The 24,234-nt window shown below is 41.1% G+C and overlaps 1 protein-coding gene across 1 annotated transcript in view; it reads right to left on the bottom strand.

Annotated features, from left to right (window-relative positions):
* Positions 1 to 12,865, bottom strand: part of LOC129816207 (E3 ubiquitin-protein ligase Midline-1) — a 72,758-nt gene extending 59,893 nt beyond the window's left edge. Inside the window, exon 1 of the mRNA XM_055870445.1 lies at positions 12,784 to 12,865. The gene's annotated coding sequence lies outside the window, so the exon portion shown is untranslated. The remainder of the gene's footprint in view (positions 1 to 12,783) is intronic.
* Positions 12,866 to 24,234: the final 11,369 nt, after the last annotated feature.

Here is a 24,234-nt window from a genome sequence, read left to right as displayed (position 1 = left end):
GACAATCGAGCACTGAAGGTGATCCTTGGTAAAGATTGCCACTCTACCACCTTTGGAAGATCTGTCTTGCCGAAAAAGGTTATAACCAGAAAGGTTAACATCAGTATTCAAAACACTCTTTCTTAACCACATCTCAGTAATGACCAACACATCTGGATTGGAGCTGTGAACCCACACTTTCAATTTATCAAATTTAGGTAATAAGCTTCTATTGTTAATATGCAGAAAACCAAGGCTTTGAAGAGAGCAGAAGTCAGTGAAGCAGATATCAGAGCACAAATAAGAATTGGGGCTAGTAGATGGGCCAGGGTGTACATGCACAATCCCAGATATAAGCAGCAGTAATACAATCAGGGCACGGCAGAGGACAGGGAGAGCTCTGCAGTGTTGATTTAGAACATTTGAATGTGCATTAGAAGGCAACAAGATCATAATGTACAGCAATTTCATCAGGTAACATGAATACAAAGCTGGCGAGATGTGGTTAGAATAGGATGGGAGGCCAAGAGTCTGTGTAACCAATAGAGAGTCAGAGTCCCGAGTGTGGGAACAAACATAGTCCGTACCACGGTTGAGTAAACAAGCAAATTCATAGTCAACAAAGCACGCAGGAGTCATGAGGCAAATAGCATAAAGCACAAGAGAAAAATATAACGACTTGGGGCTAGTCATTGTAAGTTCAAAGTCACTTACCCCAACAGTGTGTGTGTTCTGGAGGAGAGCGAAAGCTCAGGAGAGAGGAGGGAGTGTGGTGGGGGTACCTGTACCAGACAGGGGGAGACAGGCCAGGGCAGATGGTGAACAGATCACCAGGTGGAATCCAAGCAGCAGTGCAGCAGGCAACGGGAGTAGGTGTTACACACACTTGGGAGAAACTTTTTTCGGGAGGCAGATTCCTTGTAGAAAATCCCAGCTAGCTAGCTAACGTAGCTAACGTAGCTAACAAGTCTCTGTTCACCATCTTTTCCACGTGGAAAAGGAGGTTGTTAGCTAGCTATATCTTTTCAGTTTTGGCGAATGGTCCTTTACGACGTCCAAACAAAGTTGTCCTGGGCAGTATTTTTGAGATTCTGAGGAGGATATCTCTGCACAGATGGAGGGGGCTGTGAAACTATCTTGCCATTGTCATGCTCAAGGGTTTTCACACCTCTCACTTCACATTTCAGTGCTAATTTCAGTCTGTTTAATTTCTAGTGGCTTTGTAGCTTAATGGCCATATTTATTTAGCTATATATATCAAAATTACCTAGAGATTATTGTCTTTTAATTTTGGGCTTCAGAAGTAAGTTCAGACTGAACATTACTCACTCAGTTTTGTGTAGGATGGTATTTCCAGGTTCCAATGTGTTTCTTCTGCAGGTTTTGGTTTGTTCTAAGTTTTTTTTCTTGATGATCCTTGGTGGTAATAGTCCAATCAGATCATTTTGCCCAAAATCAAGGTTTTAGGTATGGAATTGTGATTTGGAATGAAGGTTTTGATGTTGATGGTAGTATCCTGTATAAGTCCTTGCGAAAGATTCAAGTTTATCTACATTTATCCAACTCTAAATTCTATCAAAGTAAGGCGAGCTCATTAATTTATCTCCCCACCCACTCAGTCTGTCTTTTCAAACTTCCTGGTAGTGAGAGACAAAGTACTCAAATGTTGAGCAATTCTATCCGAAACAAATATTATGTGTGATATTTTAGTCACTCAAAGGCTATTTTACGTGAGAATCAGAATGACTGTTGTAACGGTTTTCCTCTTCCTCTTCATCAGAAGAGGAGGAGCAGGGATTGAACCAAAATGCAGCGGAGTTTGAAGACATGATTTATTAACGAAAACACGAAAACACGAAAACGAAATTATCTTGACTAAACAAAATAACAAACGGTGTAGACAGACCTGGACGACGAACTCACATAAACACTAAGAACGCACGAACAGGGAAAATAGCCTACACATAAATGACGATGAACAAACAAACCGAACAGTCCCGTATGGTGCGACAAACACTGACACAGGAGACAACCACCCACAACGAACACTGTGAGACAACCTACCTAAATATGACTCTTAATTAGAGGAACGCCAAACAACTGCCTCTAATTAAGAGCCATACCAGGCAACCCATAAACCAACATAGAAACAGAAAACATAGAATGCCCACCCAAACTCACGTCCTGACCAACTAACACATACAACAAACTAACAGAAATAGGTCAGGAACGTGACAACTGTTCGGAACCTTTAACACACTATAATACATATTTCATAAGGCCTGCGTTTGAGGTCCTTCACTCTAAACATAAGAACTCTGTAAATGCTGAATTAACATTCATTGGTGTAAAATAACCCCAGTGTTGACAAAATAACCAGATTTGAACCAAAACCACTCCCATCATTATCATATTTACCAGCATGCTCTATTGCAGGATGAATTTAAGAATTGTTTGTTTCAATATCTAGGTTCTTGCATGTTCATTGATTGATTACTTAATCTTATGTTTCTCAAATATAAATGAAATACATTTTCTAAACTAATCCAATATGTTACTAGTTACTGAAATGGTTGTTCCAATTTAGACGCTTTAGGTAGTCTAATATTGCAGTTTTCCCAACCCTGGCAGTCATTCTGAATGCAGGTTGTGGGTGATTAAAAATGCTCAAGGTTGGATATTGGCACTCTGGCTGAATTTCAATAGGAATTACACATCACTTTGCAAGCCAGCATAATGTGGAAGGTTGTGTGAAAAACCCAACAAGCATAGGTTAATTAAACCATCAATTTAGTTTTCATTCTGGGTTGACCAAGCAGATGGAATAATGTAATCTATAGGTTATATTCATGGGGCGTGGCTTATTAGGGGTGAGGCTTTAACATAGTTAATGTCATTCCTGGTGTTCATGTTAACTTTGTTCACAACAAAGTCATATTTTAATTGAACACAATTGCACATTACATTTTTATAGACAAATATAAATGCCTTTATTTTCATATTAGTGCTACATAGTGGTTTCTATCACATTGGGCTTTGCATATGCTTTCAAAGGTCATCCAGTGTCAAAATCAGTTTTTTTGTGAAATTGGATGATATTTGAAGGAAACCAGATTAAAGTATGATGACCAAAATATGAAAAGTTATTGTTGCTTCTACATAGATAAAGTTTGATCATAAAGTTACTGGTTCCCTCCCCTATGTCAAAAACTTGGATTCATTATTAAGGGGACAACGTGATGTCACCTTTACTCTAAATTTAATTTGCCAAAGGTAACATGATATTCTCTAACCTAATTTCTATAAGTAACATCCTTGTAACCAACATCAGAGAAGGCATGTTTGCGGAGGGGTGCGGTTTATATAGCTAGATGGCTACTCTACTGGTGCCAACATTTTACTGTAGGGTGTCAGCAAATAAAGTGCATTCGGAAAGTATTCAGACCCCTTGACTTTTTCCACGTTTAGTTTTTTTTCCCACATCGATCTACATACAAAACCCCATAATGACGAAGCAAAAACAGTTTTTTAGAAATGTTTGCACATTTATAAAAAAACAACAACTGAATTTACATAAGTATTCAGACCCTTTACTCAGTACTTTGTTGAAGCACCTTTGGCAGCGATTACAGTCTTGAGTCTTGGGTATGACGCTACAAGCTTGGCACACCTGTATTTGGGGAGTTTCTCCCATTCTTCTCTGCAAATACTGTCAAGCTCTGTCAGGTTGGATGGGGAGCGTTGCTGCACAGCTATTTTCAAGTTTCTCAAGAGATGTTCATTCGAGTTCAAGTCCGGGCTCTGGCTGGGCCACTTCAGGACATTCAGGGACTTGTCCTGAAGCAAATCCTAAGTTATCTTGGCTGTGTGCTTAGGGTTGTTGTCCTGTTGGAAGGTGAACCATTGCCCCAGCCTGAGGTCCTGAGTGCTCTCTGGAGCAGGTTTTCATCAAGGATCTCTTTGTACTTTGCTCCATTCATCGGTCCCTCGATCCTGACAAGTATCCCAGTCCCTGAAAAACATGCCCACAGCATGATGCTGCCACCACCATGTTTCACAGTAGGGATTTTGCCAGGTGTCCTCCAGACGTGACGCTTGGCATTCAGGCCAAAAAGTTCAATCTTGGTTTCATCAGACCAGAGAATCTTGTTTCTCATGGTCTGAGAGTCCGTTAGGTGCCTTTTGGCAAACTGCAAGTGGGCTGTCATGTGCCTTTCACTGAGGAGTGGCTTCCGTCTGGCTACTCTACCATAAAGACCTGATTGGTGGAGTGCTGCAGAGATGGTTGTCCTTCTGGAAGGTTCTCCCATCTCCACGGAGGAACTCTGGAGCTCATTCAGAGTGACCATCGGGTTCTTGGTCATTTCCCTGACCAAGGCCCTTCTCCCCCGGTTGCTCAAGTTTGGCCGTGTGGCCAGCTCTACGAAGAGTCTTGGTGGTTCCAAACTTCTTCCATTTAACAATGTTGGAGGCCACTGTGTTCTTGGGGACCTTCAATGCTGGAGAAATGTGTAATACTCTTCCCCAGATCTGTGCCTTGTCTCGGAGCTCTACAGACAACTCCTTTGACATCATGGCTTGGTTTTTGCTTTAACATGCACAGTCAACTGTGAGACCTTATATAGACAGGTGTGTGCCTTTCCAAATCATGTCCAATCAATTGAATTTACCACAGATGGACTCCAATCAGGTTGTAAAAACATCTCAAGGTTGATCAATGGAAACAGGATGCACCTGAGCTCAATTTCGAGTCCCATAGCAAAGGGTCTGAATGCTTATGTAAATAAGGTATTTCTGTTCTTTACGTTTAATAAATGTGCAAAAATGTATAAAACAATGTTTTCGCTTTGTCATTATGGGTGGAAAAAGTGTGGAAAAAGTCAAGGGGTCTGGCTACATTCCGAATGCACTCTATGATTAAAGGTTTACCATATTCATCCATATGGCAAAGGTACTTACATGTTTCCCCTTTTATCTGTGTCTGTTACTGGCTAGCTAGGACTTCAGCCAGCATGGAACAAAAGTGGAGCAAGGGTCATTAACAACTCCGACACAGTTGTCAAGTCAACACATCCTTCAGTGCTGTGATTTTCTTGGTAAGTTTTTATTAGGATCCAAGATGGCGTAGCAGTAGAACGTGTGTGTTTGTCTTTGTCTTATCCCGTGTAAATAGCCGGTCTTTTTCGTATTTATCTTAATCTCACTATCTATCTACGAACTAAATATACACTGCTCAAAAAAATAAAGGGAACACTTAAACAACACAATGTAACTCCAAGTCAATCACACTTCTGTGAAATCAAACTGTCCAATTAGGAAGCAACACTGATTGACAATAAATTTCAAATGCTGTTGTGCAAATGGAATAGACAAAAGGTGGAAATTATAGGCAATTAGCAAGACACCCCCAAAAAAGGAGTGATTCCGCAGGTGGTGACCACAGACCACTTCTCAGTTCCTATGCTTCCTGGCTGATGTTTTGGTCACTTTTGAATGCTGGCGGTGCTCTCACTCTAGTGGTAGCATGAGACGGAGTCTACAACCCACACAAGTGGCTCAGGTAGTGCAGTTCATCCAGGATGGCACATCAATGCGAGCTGTGGCAAAAAGGTTTGCTGTGTCTGTCAGCGTAGTGTCCAGAGCATGGAGGCGCTACAAGGAGACAGGCCAGTACATCAGGAGACGTGGAGGAGGCCGTAGGAGGGCAACAACCCAGCAGCAGGACCGCTACCTCCGCCTTTGTGCCAGGAGGTGCACTGCCAGAGCCCTGCAAAATGACCTCCATCAGGCCACAAATGTGCAGACCTCACCTGGCTTAACTGGTACCTCTAGAGACGAAACCTCTCTCATCGTTACTCAACGCCTAGGTTTAACTCCACTGTACTCATATCCTACCATACCCTTGTCTGTACATTATGCCCTGAATCTATTCTACCACGGCCAGAAATCTGCTCCCTTTACTCTCTCTCCCCAACGCACTAGACGACCAGTTCTTATAGACTTTAGCCGTACCCTTATCCTAGTCCTCCTCTGTTCCTCTGGTGATGTAGAGGTTAACCCAGGCCCTGTAGCCACCAATTCCACTCCTATTTCCCAGGCACTATCATTTGTTGACTTCTGTAACCGTAAAGGCCTTGGTTTCATGCATGTTAACATCAGAAGCCTCCTCCCTAAGTTTGTTTTATCCACTGCTTTAGCACACTCCGCCAACCCTAATGTCCTAGCCATGTCTGAATCCTGGCTTAGGAAGGCCACCAAAAATTCAGGAATTTCCATCCCAACTACAACATTTTCCACCAAGATAGAACTGCCAAAGGGGTTGGAGATGCAATCAACTGCAGAGATAGCCTGCAGAGTTCTGTCATGCTATCCAGGTCTGTGCCCAAAAGGTTTGAGCTTCTACTTTACAAGATCCACCTTTTTAGAAATAAGTCTCTCACTGTTGCCAATTGTTATAGACCCCCCAGCTGTGCCGTGGACATCATATGTGAATTAATTGCCCCCATTTGTTCTTTTAGGTGATGCATATGCTTACAGCCCGGCCGTCCTACACTCTAAACTAGATGGCACAATCTCACACAAATTATCAAGGAACCTACTAGGTAAAACCCCAAATCTGTAAACACGGGCACCCTCATAGATATCATCCTGACCAACCTGCCCTCTAAAACACCTCTAATATCTTCAACCAGGATCTCAGCAATCGCTGCCTCATTGCCTGCATCCGTAATGTGTCCGCGATCAAAGACCACCCCTCATCACTGTCAAACGCTCCCTAAAACACTTAAGCGAGCAGCCCTTTCTAATCGACTTGGCCCAGGTATCCTGGTAGGATATTGACCTCATTCCGTCAGTAAAGGATGCCTGGTTATTCTTTAAAAGTGCTTTCCTCACCATCTTAAATAAGCATGCCCCATTCAAAAAAATGTAGTACAAAGAACAGATATAACCCTTGGTTCACTGCAGACTTGACTGCCCCTTCGACAGCACTAAAACATCCTGTGGGGTACAGCATTAGCATCGAATAGCCGCCCGCGATATGCAACTTTTCAGGGAAGTCAGGAACGAATATACACAGGCAGTTAGGAAAGCAATGGCTAGCTTTTCAAACATAAATTTGCATCCTGTAGCACAAAGTCCAAAAAGTTCTAGGACACTGTAAAGTTCATGGAGAATAAGAGCACCTCTTCCCAGCTGCCCACTGCACTGAGGCTAGGAAACACTGTCACCACCGATAAATCTACGATAATCGAGAATTTCAAGAAGTATTTTTCTACGGCTGGCCATGCTTTCCACCTGGCTACCCCTACCCCGGGCAACAGCTCTGCAATCCCACAGCAACTTGCCCAAGCCTCCCCCATTTCTCCTTCACCCAAATCCAGATAGCTGATGTTCTGAAAGAGCTGCAACATCTGGACCCCTACAAATCAGCCGGGCTAGACAATCTGGACCCTCTCTTTCTAAAATTAACCCGTGGCAATTGTTGTAACCCCTACTAGTAGCCTGTTCAAACTCTCTTTCGTATCGTCTGATATCCCTAAAGATTGGAAAGCTGCCGCGGTCATCCCCCTCTTCAAAGGGGGAGACACTCCAGACCCAAACTGTTACAGATCTATATCTATCCTACCCTGCTTTTCTAAAGTCTTCGAAAGCCAAGTTAATAAACAGATCACCGAACATTTTGAATCCCATGATACCTTTTCCGCTATGCAATCTGGTTTCAGAGCTGGTCATGGGTGCACCTCAGCCACGCACAAGGTCCTAAACGATATCATAACAGCCATCGATAAGAGACAATACTGTGCAGCCGTCTTCATCGACCTGGCCAAGGCTTTCGACTCTGTCAATCACCACATTCTTATCGGCGTACTCAACAGCCTTGGTTTCTCAAATGACTGCCTCGCCTGGTTCACCATCTACTTCTCAGATAGAGTTCAGTGTGTCAAATTAGAGGACCTGTTGTCTGGACCTCTGGCGGTCTCTATGGGGGTGCCACAGGGTTCAATTCTCGGGCCAACTCTTTTCTCTGTACATATCAATGATGTCGCTCTTGCTGCTGGTGATTCCCTGATCCACCTCTACGCAGACAACACCATTCTGTATACTTCTGGCCCTTCTTTGGACACTGTGTTAACAAACCTCCAGACAAGCTTCAATGCCATATAACACTCCTTCTGTGGCCTCAAACTGCTCTTAAATGCAAGTAAAACTAAATGCATGCTCTTCAACCAATCGCTACCCGCACCCACCCGCCCGTCTAGCATCACTACTGGACGGTTCTGACTTTGAATATGTGGATCACTACAAATGCATATGTGTCTGGTTAGACTGTAAACTCTCCTTCCAGACTCACATTAAGCATCTCCAATCCAAAATTATATCTATAATCGGCTTCCTATTTCGCAACAAAGCATCCTTCACTCATGCTGCCAAGCATACCCTTGTAAAACTGACTATCCTACCGATCCTTGACTTTGGCAATGTCATTTACAAAATAGCCTTAAACATTCTACTCTGCAAATTGGATGTAGTCTATCACAGTGCCATCCGTTTTGTCACCAAAGCCCCATATACTACCCACCACTGCGACCTGTATGCTCTCGTTGGCTGGCCCTCGCTTCATATTCGTCGCCAAACCCACTGGCTCCAGGTCATCTATAAGTCTTTGCTAGGTAAAGCCCCACCTTATCTCAGCTCACTGGTCACCATAGCAGCACCCAACCGTAGCACACGCTCCAGAAGGTATATTTCACTGGTCACCCCCAATGTCAACCCCCCTTTGGCCGCCTTTCCTTCCAGTTCCCTGCTGCCAATGACTGGAACGATGTGCAAAAATCACTGAAGCTGGAGACTTATATCTCCCCCACTAACTTTAAGCATCAGCTGTCAGAGCAGCTTACTGATCATTGTACCTGTACACAGCCAATCTGTAAATAGCCCACCCAACTACCTCATCCCCATATTGTTATTTATTTTCTTGCTCCTTTGCACCCCAGTATCTCTACTTGCACATTCATCTTCTGCACATCTATCACTCCAGTGTTTAATTGCTAAATTGTAATTATTTTGCCACTATGGCCTATTTATTGCCTTACCTCCCTAATCTTACTACATTTGCACACACTGTATATAGATTTTTCTATTGTGTTATTGACTGTACGTTTGTTTATCCCATGTGTAACTCTGTGTTGTTTGTGTCTCACTGCTTTGCTCTATTTTGCTTTATCTTGGCCATGTCGCAGTTGTAAATGAGAACTTGTTCTCAACTGGCCTACCTGGTTAAATAAAGGTGAAATTATATATTTATTTACTTTTAATTGCAAAACTGCTCACTGCATCCAAGTTGCTTGACATAGGCATTTCAATGAGCTGTCAGTCAAGGTGAGGCCATCAATATAAGCTCCCCGCCCACTCAGCCTGTATTTTCCAACTTCCTGGTAGCTAACCATGGGAGACAAAGTACTTTTCAGAATGACTGTCCAGGACCTTTAACACTTTCAAAAGTGTTTTTTTAATACCAGTTGAGTGGTGTACATTTCACGCTTTCCGAGTTAAATGTACAAAATAGATTTTACTTTGCAGGCTATGACTAGCTACCATGGCTCACTCTAAAACTTGGACAACCTAAGCACAAAGTCTGCAGATAGAGTGTGACTCAAATGTCCAGCACAAATAAATCATTTGCAGAGAAACGCCGGGATGAGTTGCAATATTTATTTTTTGCATGAGAAACACAAAACAATACTGAATGTCTGTTGTTTTCCCAGTTAAATAGGGAGATAGAGGCAGTAACTTATGGGAAAATAAGGTTATGTGTTATGTTTAGTTCCACAGCACAGTCTAATAGCCAAAGCTTGTTGGCTTTTCTTTTTTCCTGAAAAATGTATCCTTCTTCTGTAAGTCTGTGGTGAAAGCCTGCCACATTCTTTTCTGCTTGGAGAGCCCTGTAATTGCTTCCAGCAGCTTCTGATGGATTTTCTTAGACATTGTTAGACTATTAGATGTATGTCTTTAATAAGCAAAATATTAACTTAAAGCTGTTTATCGCAACTCAGATGAAAAGGCGGGAAATGTCTAGGTAATTCTCAAATATCTCAGACAGTTACACAGCTAAAACCTGGCTGACTAAACTTAGTCATTAGCACATTCATGATACCCGCCTAAATCATCAGTTAACTTTAATACAGACCCTATTGTACTGTTCCTTGTATCTCTCCCAGAAACATACAGTTTTACTAAGACACTGAACAAAGTGGAGACTGGCTAGGGGGGACTGTGAACATCTGCTGTTCTATGCTCCTGTGTCTTATCCTGGGAGAGCTGTGGATAGGATGAGCGCTGCAGGAGCCCTCAGCAGGAGAACCAGCTCTTAGAATCTGGGTCTGGGCTTTGGGTCTTGGTCTGGCTGGGTGCATTCCATCTTCACTACACTACAGGCTCTGTCAAAACACCATCAGCTCTGGTTTGGTCTGGTCCCTCAGTGGGAATAATTACATAATGCATTGTTAGAGGCAGAACGGGTTATCATAGACAAGCAATATAGTGGATAAACGTTAGCTATCACATCTTGGTATATAATTTTTACACTATAGGTTATAGTTTCTGTAGAGGGCCCTGGCTAGATGGGGTTGAATAGTCCTCAACAAGAGTTAACTGAAAAAACTTGTAAGCTTCATTGCTTTGGCTGGCTAGAAGCATGCAGAGTATCCTCCTTTCATTCCTTCTCCATATATATCTCACTTGCTCTAAAGTCTTTGCAGGACACATTCCCCAAACTTGGCTCCAACAATAGATTTTTCTCCCATTTCAAAATGGATTAAACAGTCGCCTTTTCCACTGAGCTCAGATTGTCTTCTCTGGGAACTGGAGCTTGTGCTCCAGCCTCCAACAGCAGAGGAGTATCCAACCACACATTGTGGTGACTGACTCACAGACTCAGCATCACTCTTTCCACAGTCAATGCTACAGTACAGTACAACCCTTGGGCTCACATCAACACAGCGGCGTGCTCTGTCACAACCAATGGCTGGGAATAATATAGGAATGGACAAAGCCATTGATCACATGACACCATTGATTCCTATGTGAAGACTCAATAGCGCATTTGAAGCCAAGGAAGTCAGGTGAAGATGCGCATGCACTTTGAGTTACTCCAGGGTACTCCCGGGTACTACAGGCTGCCATTAGCTACTAAATTATCCTCATAACTTCTTCTGTTTGTAATTTTAAAATAATTGGTTAAATAATCAAGGACATACATCTGGTGTAATAGAATACATTATTGGTACAATGATTGTCTAAAAAAATGCTTTATTTAAACCAAGATTGACCATGAAGTTTGACATTTTCTCATTCATTTTCTCATTCCCTAATGGGGATCCTGTTTTTTTGCAAATAATACCTGCAGTACCGCGGTCTGCCTTGAACTTCGTGGCTTCAATTAGAGTGGGCAGTCATTCTCCCCTGGTCACAACACCCAGGCCTAGCGAATTCACCCTCACTAATGGCCCTGGCTCTCTTGACACGGGATGGATACATTGGGTTCATTTATCATTAAGAAGGATGGTAGTGAGGCAAAAGTGGGGTTTAAGAGGTGATACACCAACAGAAACTACAATTCACATTGCTAAACGTAAATAAAAAATCCCAAGAAATCCATTGCACTCGGGATTATTATAATGTATTGATGAGAAATTACTCGTCTGGACTGTTCTTTAAAAAAAAGAAAAAAGAAAAAAAGAGCTGGTTACGGAATTCAGTCCTCAAGGCAAAGAAAGCACAAAATATTAATGTTGAGAGAAAGTACTACTGTTTCAGTCTATTTAAGACAAAGTTTACAAAGAAAGTGTTTGAAGTGTTTGAACACTACCAGATGTTTCTAGGCTGCACTTCAGGGAAACTACAGAAAACCTAAATGAATATACCAGATTCCCACTTTTACCATTTTTGGCTCAATTAAATGTACTGTATCCTTTCCTAAAATAACATGGTACTGCTGTCATTTCCACCAAAAAGCTTTAGGTTAAGATATATGACATAACGTTTATTTTAAATTATAAGATTTATGGTGTAAAATTACAAGGAACTGAACCCTCTAACCTCCTTATGTACAGTAGCCACATGACAGTTGACTGTTTCCCTGAAATGAAGTATACGTACATTTTTCTGTTTAATAAGCCAAAGTCAGAACAGTTTCCTCTTTGTGGTACCTGGTAACTCAGTGGACCTGTCAGCAGGTATGATTCATGTCCACACCAGTCTCAACCTGTTCTTTTACAGCAATTCCTGCTCCTCCTTACTTGGAACACACACTCTCTCTCACACACACACAAACACACACACAAACACACACCCTGGGACTTCAACACCTGACCAGTAGCTCAGTAACAGGAATTCACTTACAGCACATTCCTATTCTGTTGTCTCTCAGACTGGCAGAAAGAGTCAAGCAATATTAGGCCCCCGAGTCTCATCAATATCCATTTAAGAGAGATTGATCAAATCTTTATATAGGCCTTTTTTTATAGTCCTTCTGATGCAATACAGAGGATGTATTATCCTAGTCACTTTGTAATCCCTAATCACATTCTCTGCCTTTGCGCAAGAAATTGTACACCGTGTGCAGAGGAGACAACAATGTTGAGTCAGCAATGGTTAGCTTAACAATTTGGTTGTTGAGGGACGCAAGTGAAAGTCATGGAGAAAGTTGTACTGTACAAAAACTCAATCCTGAATACAATTCATAGTCTCATCACTATTCCAATGTTGCCATTTGTCCTTAGACCTCTACAGTATGTATCTTACCTGGCTCCCCATGGCTGCCATGTGTGAGTCTCTCCCAGGTGAATAATGGCAGAACAGCAGAACGTGGCCAGGCAGAATGTCTCCGTCAGGCAGCAGTCAGCCAGGATTCCTCTGGTAAAAACATACAGGAGGTTGGAAGGTGTTCTGTCTCGCTGCTGTACACTCCCCTTCATCAGGGTGTGTACACACACATACCATATTGACACACACTCTGCTTCTCATCTGCCTCACAGGTTTACACAGGAGCACAGAAAGCTGGGCTGGGGTGAGTCCTTCCACCCCAGGGGAGCTGCCGTTACAGTAATGCCTTTACAGTTCTATCCACACACAATGTACAAATATTTCCATTAAATTTACCCTAATTATACTCACTGCAAGTCATCATCTGACCTACCCATATGGTGGGGGAACTTATCTGTTCTGCACCTAATATGCACAAACTTTGTAACTTATTGATTATCTTTTGGTAGTTAGCTGCAAAAAACAACAACAAATTAATTAGATAGAATTAGGAGGAAAGTCAGGGAGACTTGTGTTTACTAGGGCTAGGTCTGTTAGCCGTGGGTGGAAAATCAGTTCCTGATAATGGGGATAAATGCTCTTTCATCTTAACAGTTTATCTCACATGGCCCTGGGCATTCTCCACTGAGATACCACAGCAGAGAAGACAAACAGAGATAAAGAAGTCTGGAACAGAATGAATCTCCCTAAGCATCATCCTACGCAAACAGGCAAAAAACCTGTTGTAATTAGAATTTAATTTATCAGCTAAAGACTTTAAATGCTGCGGGATTGATTGCAATGTTTGAAAAATGAACGATTTCATCATCACAATGGTGTGATCTTATGGGTCTGGAGTAAACATATATCTCCCAACCTCCCTGAGGACAAGTCATATTTTATGCTAACTGGACTTTTTTGGTAACATAGCAGAAGGCTCAATGAAGACCTTAGAAAACCTTGAGGAAACTCCCTCAGTTTCAGTGACTCCAATAAAATGAAATGACTACTTATTATCAAGGCCTATCTTCTGCTTAATTGCTGCTTGCTTTCACTTGACATTTCTTTGATACATAAAACGCATAATTATATGGTTGGAAACTAGATTTATCGCTCAGTGTCTCCTGCTTTGTCTGAGCGCAAATGTTTTACCCCAATCAATTTAGCAAGCATTAATATTGAAATTAAGACATGCCTTGGAATGTTAAATAACAGCCTTCAGCGTTTTCTCCAGTGAGTAGTACACTCTTAGACAAAAGCGTTTCAAAGGGGTTCTTTCGGCTGTCCTCATAAGAGAACCCTTTTTCGTTCCAGGTAAACTCTAACGAATGTTGGGTTAAAAACAAGCAACCAACTCGCTATCAAGCTTTGATTATTTGAATCAGCTATGTAGTGCTAGGGCAAAAAACAAAATGTGAAACCAGGTGGGGCCCAAGAACCGAGTTTGGGAAACCCTGATTTAGTGTAGCTATGATGCACCGGGTCAGATCAGAAGACTGGAGGTGTGGCTTAGTAGGGGCTTGGCTTTCAGCTAGTTATTTTTGCTCACTCGGGAGAGTAAATATAATTCCAATGAATCTGTTCTGTTGTAAAGTCAACATGTTACGTTTAAGCACTGACACTTTTGGGGTTTTAATGAGGTTTATACAAGAGTATGAGTTCTTTAAGTGCCTCTGCATATCTGAATGGTGGGTTAGTTACTGCTTAGTTATGATATCTAATAATAATGCAATTACATTTTATATTACAATGTGTAAGGTGCAAAATAATTGAAATGTGCATGTACAAATTAAACATGATGAACAGGAATGATATTTACTCTCACAGGATGCCAAAATAGTGATATGGAAAGCCATGCCCCTAAAAGGCCATGCATTATTAATTTATCCATCAGTTGGGAGGGGGGGTTCACTTTCATGCTGGGTTGACCCAACAGATGTGTATTTATATTATTTTTTGTATTGCAGTCCATATGTTATTTTTAGGAGGCATTGCCTATGTGTGGCATGGCATTTAGATTGTTATTGTTTGCCACCCACCAGAGCAAATGTCATTCCTCTTCATCATGTTGTTTACATTTCCTGAAATAATATTGCCTGTTACATATTTTAATGTAAAATTAATAACATCATTATTTAAATATCATAAAGTGTTAACTAATAAATATAGTTTTGTTGGTTAACAAAAGGTGTGGACTAACAGTGAAATGGTTATAGGCCCTATCCAACAAAGCAGAGAGAAAGAAAATAAAGAAATAATGGAAAAGTAAAGAGCCAGTGTGGTGGGATTCAATCTTAGTCCTGTAATGATGCTTTGCCTGTTTGTTGCTTCATCGGCAGGGTGTAGCGGGAGTTCTTATCAACGTCCGAGTTAGTGTCCCACTCCTTGAAAGCAGCAGCTTAGTACTGACGTTGCCGGTAATCCATGGCTAATGGTGGGGACAACATCATCAATGCACTTGGCATACACATAGGCACTTGAGACAGTCAACTTGTGTAAGGCTCACTACACAACAGAAGTCAGTGCTCAACCTTAACATATGCTGAAAAACACAACAGAACAGATTAACCGGAATTACATTTACTCTCACAGGTGGTAAAAAATAGCTATCTGAAAGCCAAGCCCCTACTAAGCTACACCTCCAGTCTTCTGATCTCACCCGGTGGATCATAGCTCAATAACCCAGCTAAGTGACACAACTGGCTGGGTTAAAAATAACCCAAAGTGTGTTCTGTCCACTCTTTACCCAGCGTTGGGTTGTTTTTAACACCACATTTTTAGAGTGTGGAACCGTTTTTCATTCCAGGTAGAACGCCTTCCAGAGAAGGTTTTACATGGAACCCAAAAGGGTTCTACCTAGTACCAAAATGGTACTACAAATGATTCTCCTAAGGGGAAAGCCAGAGAATCCTTTAAGGTTAAGGTGAATGTGAATGTGTACTGAACAAAAATATGAAAGCAACATGTAAAGTGTTGGTCCCATGTTTCGTGAGCTGAAATAAAAGGTCCCAGAAATGTTCTACACGCACAAAAATATTATTTCTTCCAGAGTTTGCGAAGAAATTAGTTTACATCCCTGTTCGTTAGCATTTCTCCTTTGCCAAGATAATCTATCCACCTGACAGGTGTGGCATATCAAGAAGCTGATTAATGAGCATGATCATTAAACAGGTGTACTGGGGACAATGTAAGTCCATTCTAAAATGGGCAGTTTTGTCACACAACACAATGCCACAGATGTCTCAAGTTTTGAGGGAACATGCAATTGGCATGCTGACTGCAGGAATGTCCACCAGAGCTGTTGTCAAATAATTGAATGTTAAATTCTCTACCATAAGCCACCCCCAATGTGGTTTTAGAGAGTTTAGCACTGCGTCCAACCAGCCTCACAACTGCAGACCACGTGTAACCACACTAGCCCAGGATCTCCACATCCCACTTCTTCACCTGCAGGATCATCTGAGATCAGCCACCCGGACAGCTGATGAAACTGAGGACTATTTCTGTCTGTAATAAAGCCCTTTTGTGGGGAAAACTCGTTCTGATTGGCTGGGCCTGGCTCCCCAGTGGGTGGGCTCCTGTCACGCCCTGACCTTAGAGAGCCGTTTTATTTCTCTATTTGGTTAGGTCAGGGTGTGATTTGGGGTGGGCAGTCTATGTTGTCTATTTCTTTGTTTTTGGCCGAGTATGGTTCCCAATCAGAGGCAGCTGTCTATCGTTGTCTCTGATTGGGAATCATACTTAGGCAGCCCTTTTTCCCACTTTCTGTTGTGGGATTGTGTTTTTGTTTGTTGCATGTGTTGCACTCCGAAGCTTTATGTTTGTTGTGTTGTTTATTATTTTTTTGGTGGAACATTTAATAAAGAAAATGTACGCCTACCACGCTGCACCTTGGTCTGGTCATTCTACCACTAACGACGGACGTAACAGCTCCCCAGCTCCAGAAAGAGTCTTGGTGGTTTTAAACTTCTTCAATTTAAGAATGATGGGGCCACTGTGTTCTTGGGGACCTTCAATGCTGCAGAAAGGTTTTGGTACTCTTCCCCATATCTGTGCCTCGACAGAATTTTGTCTTGGAGCTCGAACAATTCCTTCAACTTCATGGCTTTGTTTTTGCTCTAACATGCACAGTCAACTGCCGGACCTTATATAGACAGGTGTGTGTCTTTCCAAATTATGTAAAATCAACTGAATTTACCACAGGTGGACATCAGTCAAGTTGTAGAAACATCTCAAGGATGATCAATGTAAACAGGATGCGCCTGAGCTAAGCTTCGAGTCTCATAGCAAAGGGTCTGAATACTTAGGTAAATAAGGTGTTTCTGTTGTACATTTTTAATACATTTGCAAACATTTTGAAAAACCTGTTTTTGCTTTTATTCAGGTTTGATCAATTATATTCTTCATACTAGAAAATAATATAAAATAATGCCATGGAATTCTAAGCAAAAGCGTGTCTTCTAAATGAACTAGTGTAGTCCACAGCCATATGGCATAACCAGATCAGAACCTAACATAAGGACAACTCAGAGTATGCTATTCTATTCTTCTGAAATAGACTACATTTTCTTCATATTGTGCTTCTTTAGACCTGTCTAAATAAATAATGGATTCATGTAGGCTATATTACATGGATTTATTAGACTTTTAAAAACGTAAATGTTCCAAAGGTCTGCATCAGTGGCTTGTGTGGAAGCCAGTAGATGCAATATGTGTTTATGTTAATTACCGGTCAATTACTGTGAGACTGACAATCCCCGGGTGACGTAATTTCGTGTCCGTCAAAGCCCTAACTGTAACTCAGTAAAATTGTTAAAATTGTTGCATGTTGCGTTGATATTTTTGTTCAGTGTACATCTGAGAAACTGCAATGTTTCTAGTTATCTTCTTGAGAATACAGGGGGTGCTGTTTCGCATTAGCATAATTGCCTCTACAGATTAAACTGCCTCTTATTCAATTATTGCTGTTACTATATGCATATAACCATATACCATTGGATAGAAAACAAGCTATGGTTTCTAAATCCGTTTCAATTTCGTCTCTGAGTGAAACACAGGTCATTTGACAGCACTTTCCCTGAGCCAGAAGAAGATTGCAAGATGTGTATGCTCGCTTCAACGCTCTGCCTATATATGGTCATGCCACCTATGACCCGAAACACACTTCCTTCTTCTTCCTCTGGGTGTCTGGAAGACGTCAGAGGAGAAATTTTTTGTTTATCTTGTACTGACGTGAAATAAGACCTATTTCTTTAGCGTGACCGACAACTTCCGGTTTCTGAGATGCGCGTTTTCAGAGGTGCCATTGTCTTTTGTTATGCTGACGTTACGGATGAAAACTATCTCCGTCTCGAAGTTTGTTTGATACATGTGACCATATCACCGTAATGTATGTTTTTTCAATATAGTTTAATCAGATTATTAGAATTTTTTCGGGAGTTTTGCCGTGTTCCGTTCTTTGAGTTTTTTAACTTTGGACAGGGACCGTGCCAGTCGACCAGTACCCAGGCTAAATGAAGAGGGGAAGTTGCCATTGTGAATGGATTGAACGACTCATCAGGACTAAGGACACCTTGATCAACATTCTGATGAAAGACCAGCAATAGTAAGACCCAATTTACGATGTTATTTCATATATCTGTCGTGCATGTGAACTGGTCGGGCGCGTCCAGCTGGTTCTGGCTGGCCTGGTTATGCTAATTTAGCGCTACATTTTGTTTTCGCTATAAAACATTTAAAAAATCTGAAATATTGTTTGGATTCACCAGATGTTGGGCTTTCAATGTCTGTACGCTGTGTATTTTTTCTGAAATGTTTCAAGACAAGTAATTAGTTATATAACGTTGGTCTCTGTAATTGTTCTAGCTGCATCAGCACTATATCAGATTGCAGCTGCAATGTAGAACTGTGATTTATACCTGAAAAATGCACATTTAAAAAAAAAAAACTATGCTATACCATAAATATGTTATCAGACTGTCATCTTATGAATTTGTTTGTTGGTTTGTGGCTATCAATATCTTAGTTTAGCCGAATTGGTGATAGCACCTGATGGAGTAAGAAACTGTTGGAGTAAGAAAATGGTGTCTTTTGCTAACGTGTTTAGCTAATAGATTTACATATTTTGTCTTCCCTGTAAAACATTTAAAAAATCTGAAATGGTGGTTTTATTCACAAGATCTGTGTCTTTCATTGGGTGTCTTGGACTTGTGATTTAATGATATTTAGATGCTACTATTTAATTGTGACGCTATGCTAGCGATGCTAATCAGTGTGGGGGAGGTGGGGGGTGCTCCCGGATCCGGGTTAGGTACTCTGTAGAGGTTATTTACTTTGAGATATTTTTCCCCCCTGGAATTTGTTCATCTTGAAATCCAAAAAAGTTACCGAAGGGGAACAAGCAAATTGTATACACTCAACTACTGTGATGATGCTTTCACTATGCAGTCTTACCTGTAACAACACAGATGTGTGGTCTGTAATATAAGTTGCAGTCAATACAATAAGTATTTCCCAACCCGACATCAATATTTTGTTGATGTCTCAAGAAACATTACAAAGCAAGTATAGTTATGGAGAACAAACAAGCACTGCTAAGCAATATTTCAGCTTCAATCTATTTTACAGTCACTTTTGAAAACCCACATAGTAATAAAAAATCTGTTTACAAGATCAGTCTTTTCAAATAATTTGTCAACGAGACTGCTCTGGACTGCTCCAAATGTGATTATTTTACAGCCTAGTTCTAAAATGGATTATATATTTTTTCAATCTATAGACCATACCCCATAATGACAAAGCAAAAACTGTTTTTTAGAAGGGTCTGAATACTTATGTAAACGTCATATTTCCGGGTATTTTTTGTAATACAATTCACAAATGCATTACAAAAAATACCCGGAAAAATCACATTTACATAAGTATTCAGATCCTTTACTCAGTACTTTGTTGAAGTGCCTTTGGCAGTGATTACAGCCTCAAGTCTTTTGGGTATGGCTCTACAAGCTTGTTACACCTGTATTTGGGGAGTTTCTCCCAAACTTCTCTGCAGATCCTCTCAAGCTCTGTCAGGTTGGAAGGAGAGCGTCACTGCAAAGATATTTTCAGCTCTCTCCAGAGATGTTTGATCGGGTTCAAGTCCGGGCTCTGGCTGGGCCACTCAAGGACCTTCAGAGACTTGTCCCGAAGCCACTCCAGCATTGTCTTGGCTGTGTGCTATGGGACATTGTTCTGTTGGAAGGTGAACCTTCGCCCCAGTCTGAGGACCTGAGCGCTCTGGAGCAGATTTTCATCAAGGATCTCTCTGTACTTTGCTCCATTCATCTTTCCCTCGATCCTGACTAGTCTCCCAGTCCCTGCAGCTGAAAAACATCCCCACAGCCTGATTCTGCCACCACCATGCTTCACCGTAGGGATGGTGCCATATTTCCTCCAGACGTGACGCTTGGCATTCAGGCAACAGAGTTCAATTGGTTTCATCAGACCAGAGAATCTTGTTGCTCATGGTCTGAGATTCCTTTTGGTGCCTTTGGCAAACTCCAACCGAGCTGTCATATGCCTTTTATTGAGAAGTGGCTTCCATCTGGCCACTCTACCATAAAGGCCTGATTGGTTTCCGAATGCACTGTGTCTGTAGCTCTGAGAATTACTGCTCCTTGTTGAATTTGCTGATTGTTAAGGAGTTGGATACTCTGTGTCTATATTGGGAAGTGGCTTTTGGTTACTATGATGAAGTAGAGTGCTAACACATTTTCTAAAACAACAATTGTTAAGAATCAGTTGGCCAGAATAAGGACATACTGAGGTTGCCCCAAACTGATCTCCTGTCCCACCATGTCCAAAGCATCTGTATCCCCATTGTGTTTAAGTATAGTATGTCGACCCAAGAACAGATCATCTAAATAGGATCATCAAAAAATGACCTCTCTCCTGGAGGATACCAATATTTAAAATGTTTTTCAAGGCATTGTTCACACACATACGCTACATGCAGTGGTGTAAAGTACTTAAGTAAAAATACTTGAAAGTACTACCTAAGTAATTTTTTGGGGTATCTGCACTTTACTTTGCTATTTATATTTTTGGCAACTTTTACTTTTACTTCACTACATTCCTAAAGAAAATAATGTACTTTTTACAACATACATTTTCCCTGACAACCCAAAGTACTTATTACATTTTGAATGCTTAGCAGGACAGGAAAATGGTCCAAATCACATACTTATCAAGAGAACATCCCTGGTCATCTCTACTGCCTCTGGTCTGGCGGACTCACTAAACACAAATGCATCTTTTGTAAATAATGTCTGAGTGTTGGAGTGTGCCCCTGGCTATCTGTACATTTTTTAAACAAGAAAACGGTGCTGTCTGCTTTGCTTAATATAAGGAATTTGAAATTATTTATTATTTTACATCTACTTTTGATACTTTAGTATATCTTATCAATTACAGTTACTTTTGATACTTAAGTATATTTAAAACCAAATACTTTTAGACTTTTACTTAAGTTCTATTTTACTGTGTGACTTTCACTTTTACTTGAGTAACTTTCTATTAAGGTATCTATACTTTTACTCAAGTATGACAATCGGTACTTTTTCCACCACAAAAGTATGTGGACATAACTTTATATGAGTGGATTCGGCTATTTCAGCCACACCCTTTGCTGACAGGTGTATACAATCGAGCACACAGCCATGCAATCTCCATTGAGAAACATTGGCAGTAGAATGGCTTGTATTTAAAACCTTTTCTCAATAGGGGGTGCTGTTTGCACTTTGTAATAATTTCGTTCCCAAATTAAACTGCCTCGTACTCAATTCTTGCTCGTACAATATGCACATTATTATTACTATTGGATAGAAAACACTTTCTAGTTTCTAAAACCGTTTGAATTATTAACTCGAGTTGGAGCAATTTTCCTATGAGGAAGTGAGAAATCTGAAATCTGCAGACTGTTCTGAGGTCGGTTTATTAATTTGCATGTCTTCTATTGGTTGAGATGCACTGCATACGCCTTCCCCTGGATGTCAGCGAATAGTGAGAATTGAAATGGAGTTGCTAGGCAGATCTGAGGCCTTATAAATGGGCTGGCAACGTGGGGTCCTCCCTTTCTTCTCTTCGCCATGAAGCAAGACAGACCTCAGGATGGCGTTCTAGAAAGCTCCCGTTATAGCCCTTAGATATATCCGGCTCTGATTTTATTCGATATAGGTGTTAAAGACATCATAATGTTGTTATTTTAAACCGAGTTATATCAGTTTATATCAGTATATTGCAATTTTCGGGTATTTATTTGTGCTGCGTTCTAGGGAGTTGGGCACGTCTGGCCCACATGGCTAATGTTACTGCAAAATTCCAACGTTGAAGGCGACAATCTACAACCGAGCAACGATTCTTTTGGAAAAAGGACAACTTGCCCAAGATTCTGATGGGAGCTCATCAAAAAGTAAGAACTATTTATGATGTTAATTCGTTGTTCTGTTGAAAAATGTAAAACTCATATTCCGCCATTAATTTCGGTGCGGTCTCGCTTTAACGCACGCTGTATGTCGTAGTAACGTTAATTTAAAAAATCTAACACAGCGGTTGCATTAAGAACTAATGTATCTTTCATTTGCTGTCCAACCTGTATTTTTTAGTCAAGTTTAAATTTAGTTACTGATTAGATTAGGTGCCTCTCCCAAGATTTCTCCCGACATATTGTTGGCAGCTTGGCTACTATTCTCATTGTATAACCACGATTTGTGCCGCTAAATATGCACATTTTCGAACAAACTCTATATGTATTGTGTAATATGATGTTATAGGTCTGTCATCTGAAGAAGTTTGAGAAGGTTAGTGAAAAAATTTATATCTTTTGCTGGTTTATTCGTTGTCGCTATTGTTGGCTTGAATCAATGCTGTTGTGTGGTTGGCTATTGTAGTAAGCTAATATAATGCTATATTGTGTTTTCGCTGTAAAACACTTAAAAAATCTGAAATATTGGCTGGATTCACAAGATCTTCGTCTTTCATTTGCTGTACGCTGTGTATTTTTCATAAATGATTTATGATGAGTATTTAGGTAATTCACGTTGGTCTCTGTAGTTATTCTAGTTGCTTTGGTGAGAGTTGTGATGGTGGCTGCAATGGTAAACTATGATTTATACCTGAAATATGCACATTTTTCTAACAAAACATATGCTATACAATAAATATGTTATCAGACTGTCATCTGATGAAGTTGTTTCTTGGTTAGTGGCTATTTATATCTTTATTTGGTCGAAATTGTGATAGCTACCTATGCAGGAAAAAAATGGTGGGAAAAAAAAGTTGTGTCTTTTGCTATCGTGGTTAGCTAATAGATTTACATATTGTGTCTTCCCTGTAAAACATTTTTAAAATCAGAAATGATGACTGGATTCACAAGATGTGTATCTTTCATCTGGTGTCTTGGACTTGTGATTTAATGATATTTAGATGCTAGTATTTACTTGTGACGCTATGCTAGGCTATGCTAGTCAGCTTTTTTACTGATGGGGGTGCTCCCGGATCCGGGATTGTGATGAAGTAGAAGTTAAGAGCTCAGTGACATTCAACGTTTCATAGGATGCTACCTTTCCAACAAGTCAGTTTGTCAATTTTCTGCCCTGCTAGAGCTGCCCCGGTCAACTCTAAGTGCTGTTATTGTGAAGTGGAAACGTTTAGGAGCAACAATGGCTCAGCCGTGAAGTGGCAGGCCACAAATCTCACAGAACAGGAGTGCTGAAACGTGTAACGTGTAAAAATCGTCTGTCCTCAGTTGCAACACTCACTACCAAGTTCCAAACTGCCTCTGGAAGCAACATCAGCACAATTACTGTTTGTTGGGAGCTTCATGAAATGGATTTACAAGTAGCTTGTACAAGCAGATTTACAAGCCTAAGATCACCATGCGCAATGCCAATCATCGGCTGGAGTGGTGTGAGGCTCACCACCATTGGACTCTGGAGCAGTGGAAGCTGGCAGTCCGATGGGCAAATCTTGTTTTGGCGGATGGCATGAAAATGCTACCTGCCCCATTGCATAGTGCCAATTGTAAAGTTTGGCGGAGGAGGAAAAATGGTCTGGGGCTGTTTTTCATGGTTCGGGCTAGGCCCCTTAGTTCCAGTGAAGGGAAGTCTTAATGCTACAGCGTACAATTACATTTGAGATGATTATGTGCTTCCAACTTTGTGGCAACAGTTTGGAGAAAGCCCTTCCTGTTTCAGCATGACAATGCCACCTTGCACAAAGCAAGGTCCATAAAGAAATGGTTTGTCAAGATCCGTGTGGAAGAACTTGACTGGCCTGCACAGAGCCCTGAGCTCAACCCCACCAAACACCTTTGGGATGAATTGGAACACCGACTGCGAGCCAGGCATAATCGCCCAACATCATTGCCCGACCTTGTCTTGTGGTTGAATGGAAGCAAGCCCCTGCAGCAATGTT

This window comes from Salvelinus fontinalis, chromosome 19 (assembly GCF_029448725.1).
Source record: "Salvelinus fontinalis isolate EN_2023a chromosome 19, ASM2944872v1, whole genome shotgun sequence".
Taxonomy (NCBI): domain Eukaryota; kingdom Metazoa; phylum Chordata; class Actinopteri; order Salmoniformes; family Salmonidae; genus Salvelinus; species Salvelinus fontinalis.
The sequence above is the reverse complement of the archived record's forward strand: the minus strand, read 5'-3'. Positions and strand labels throughout refer to the sequence as shown.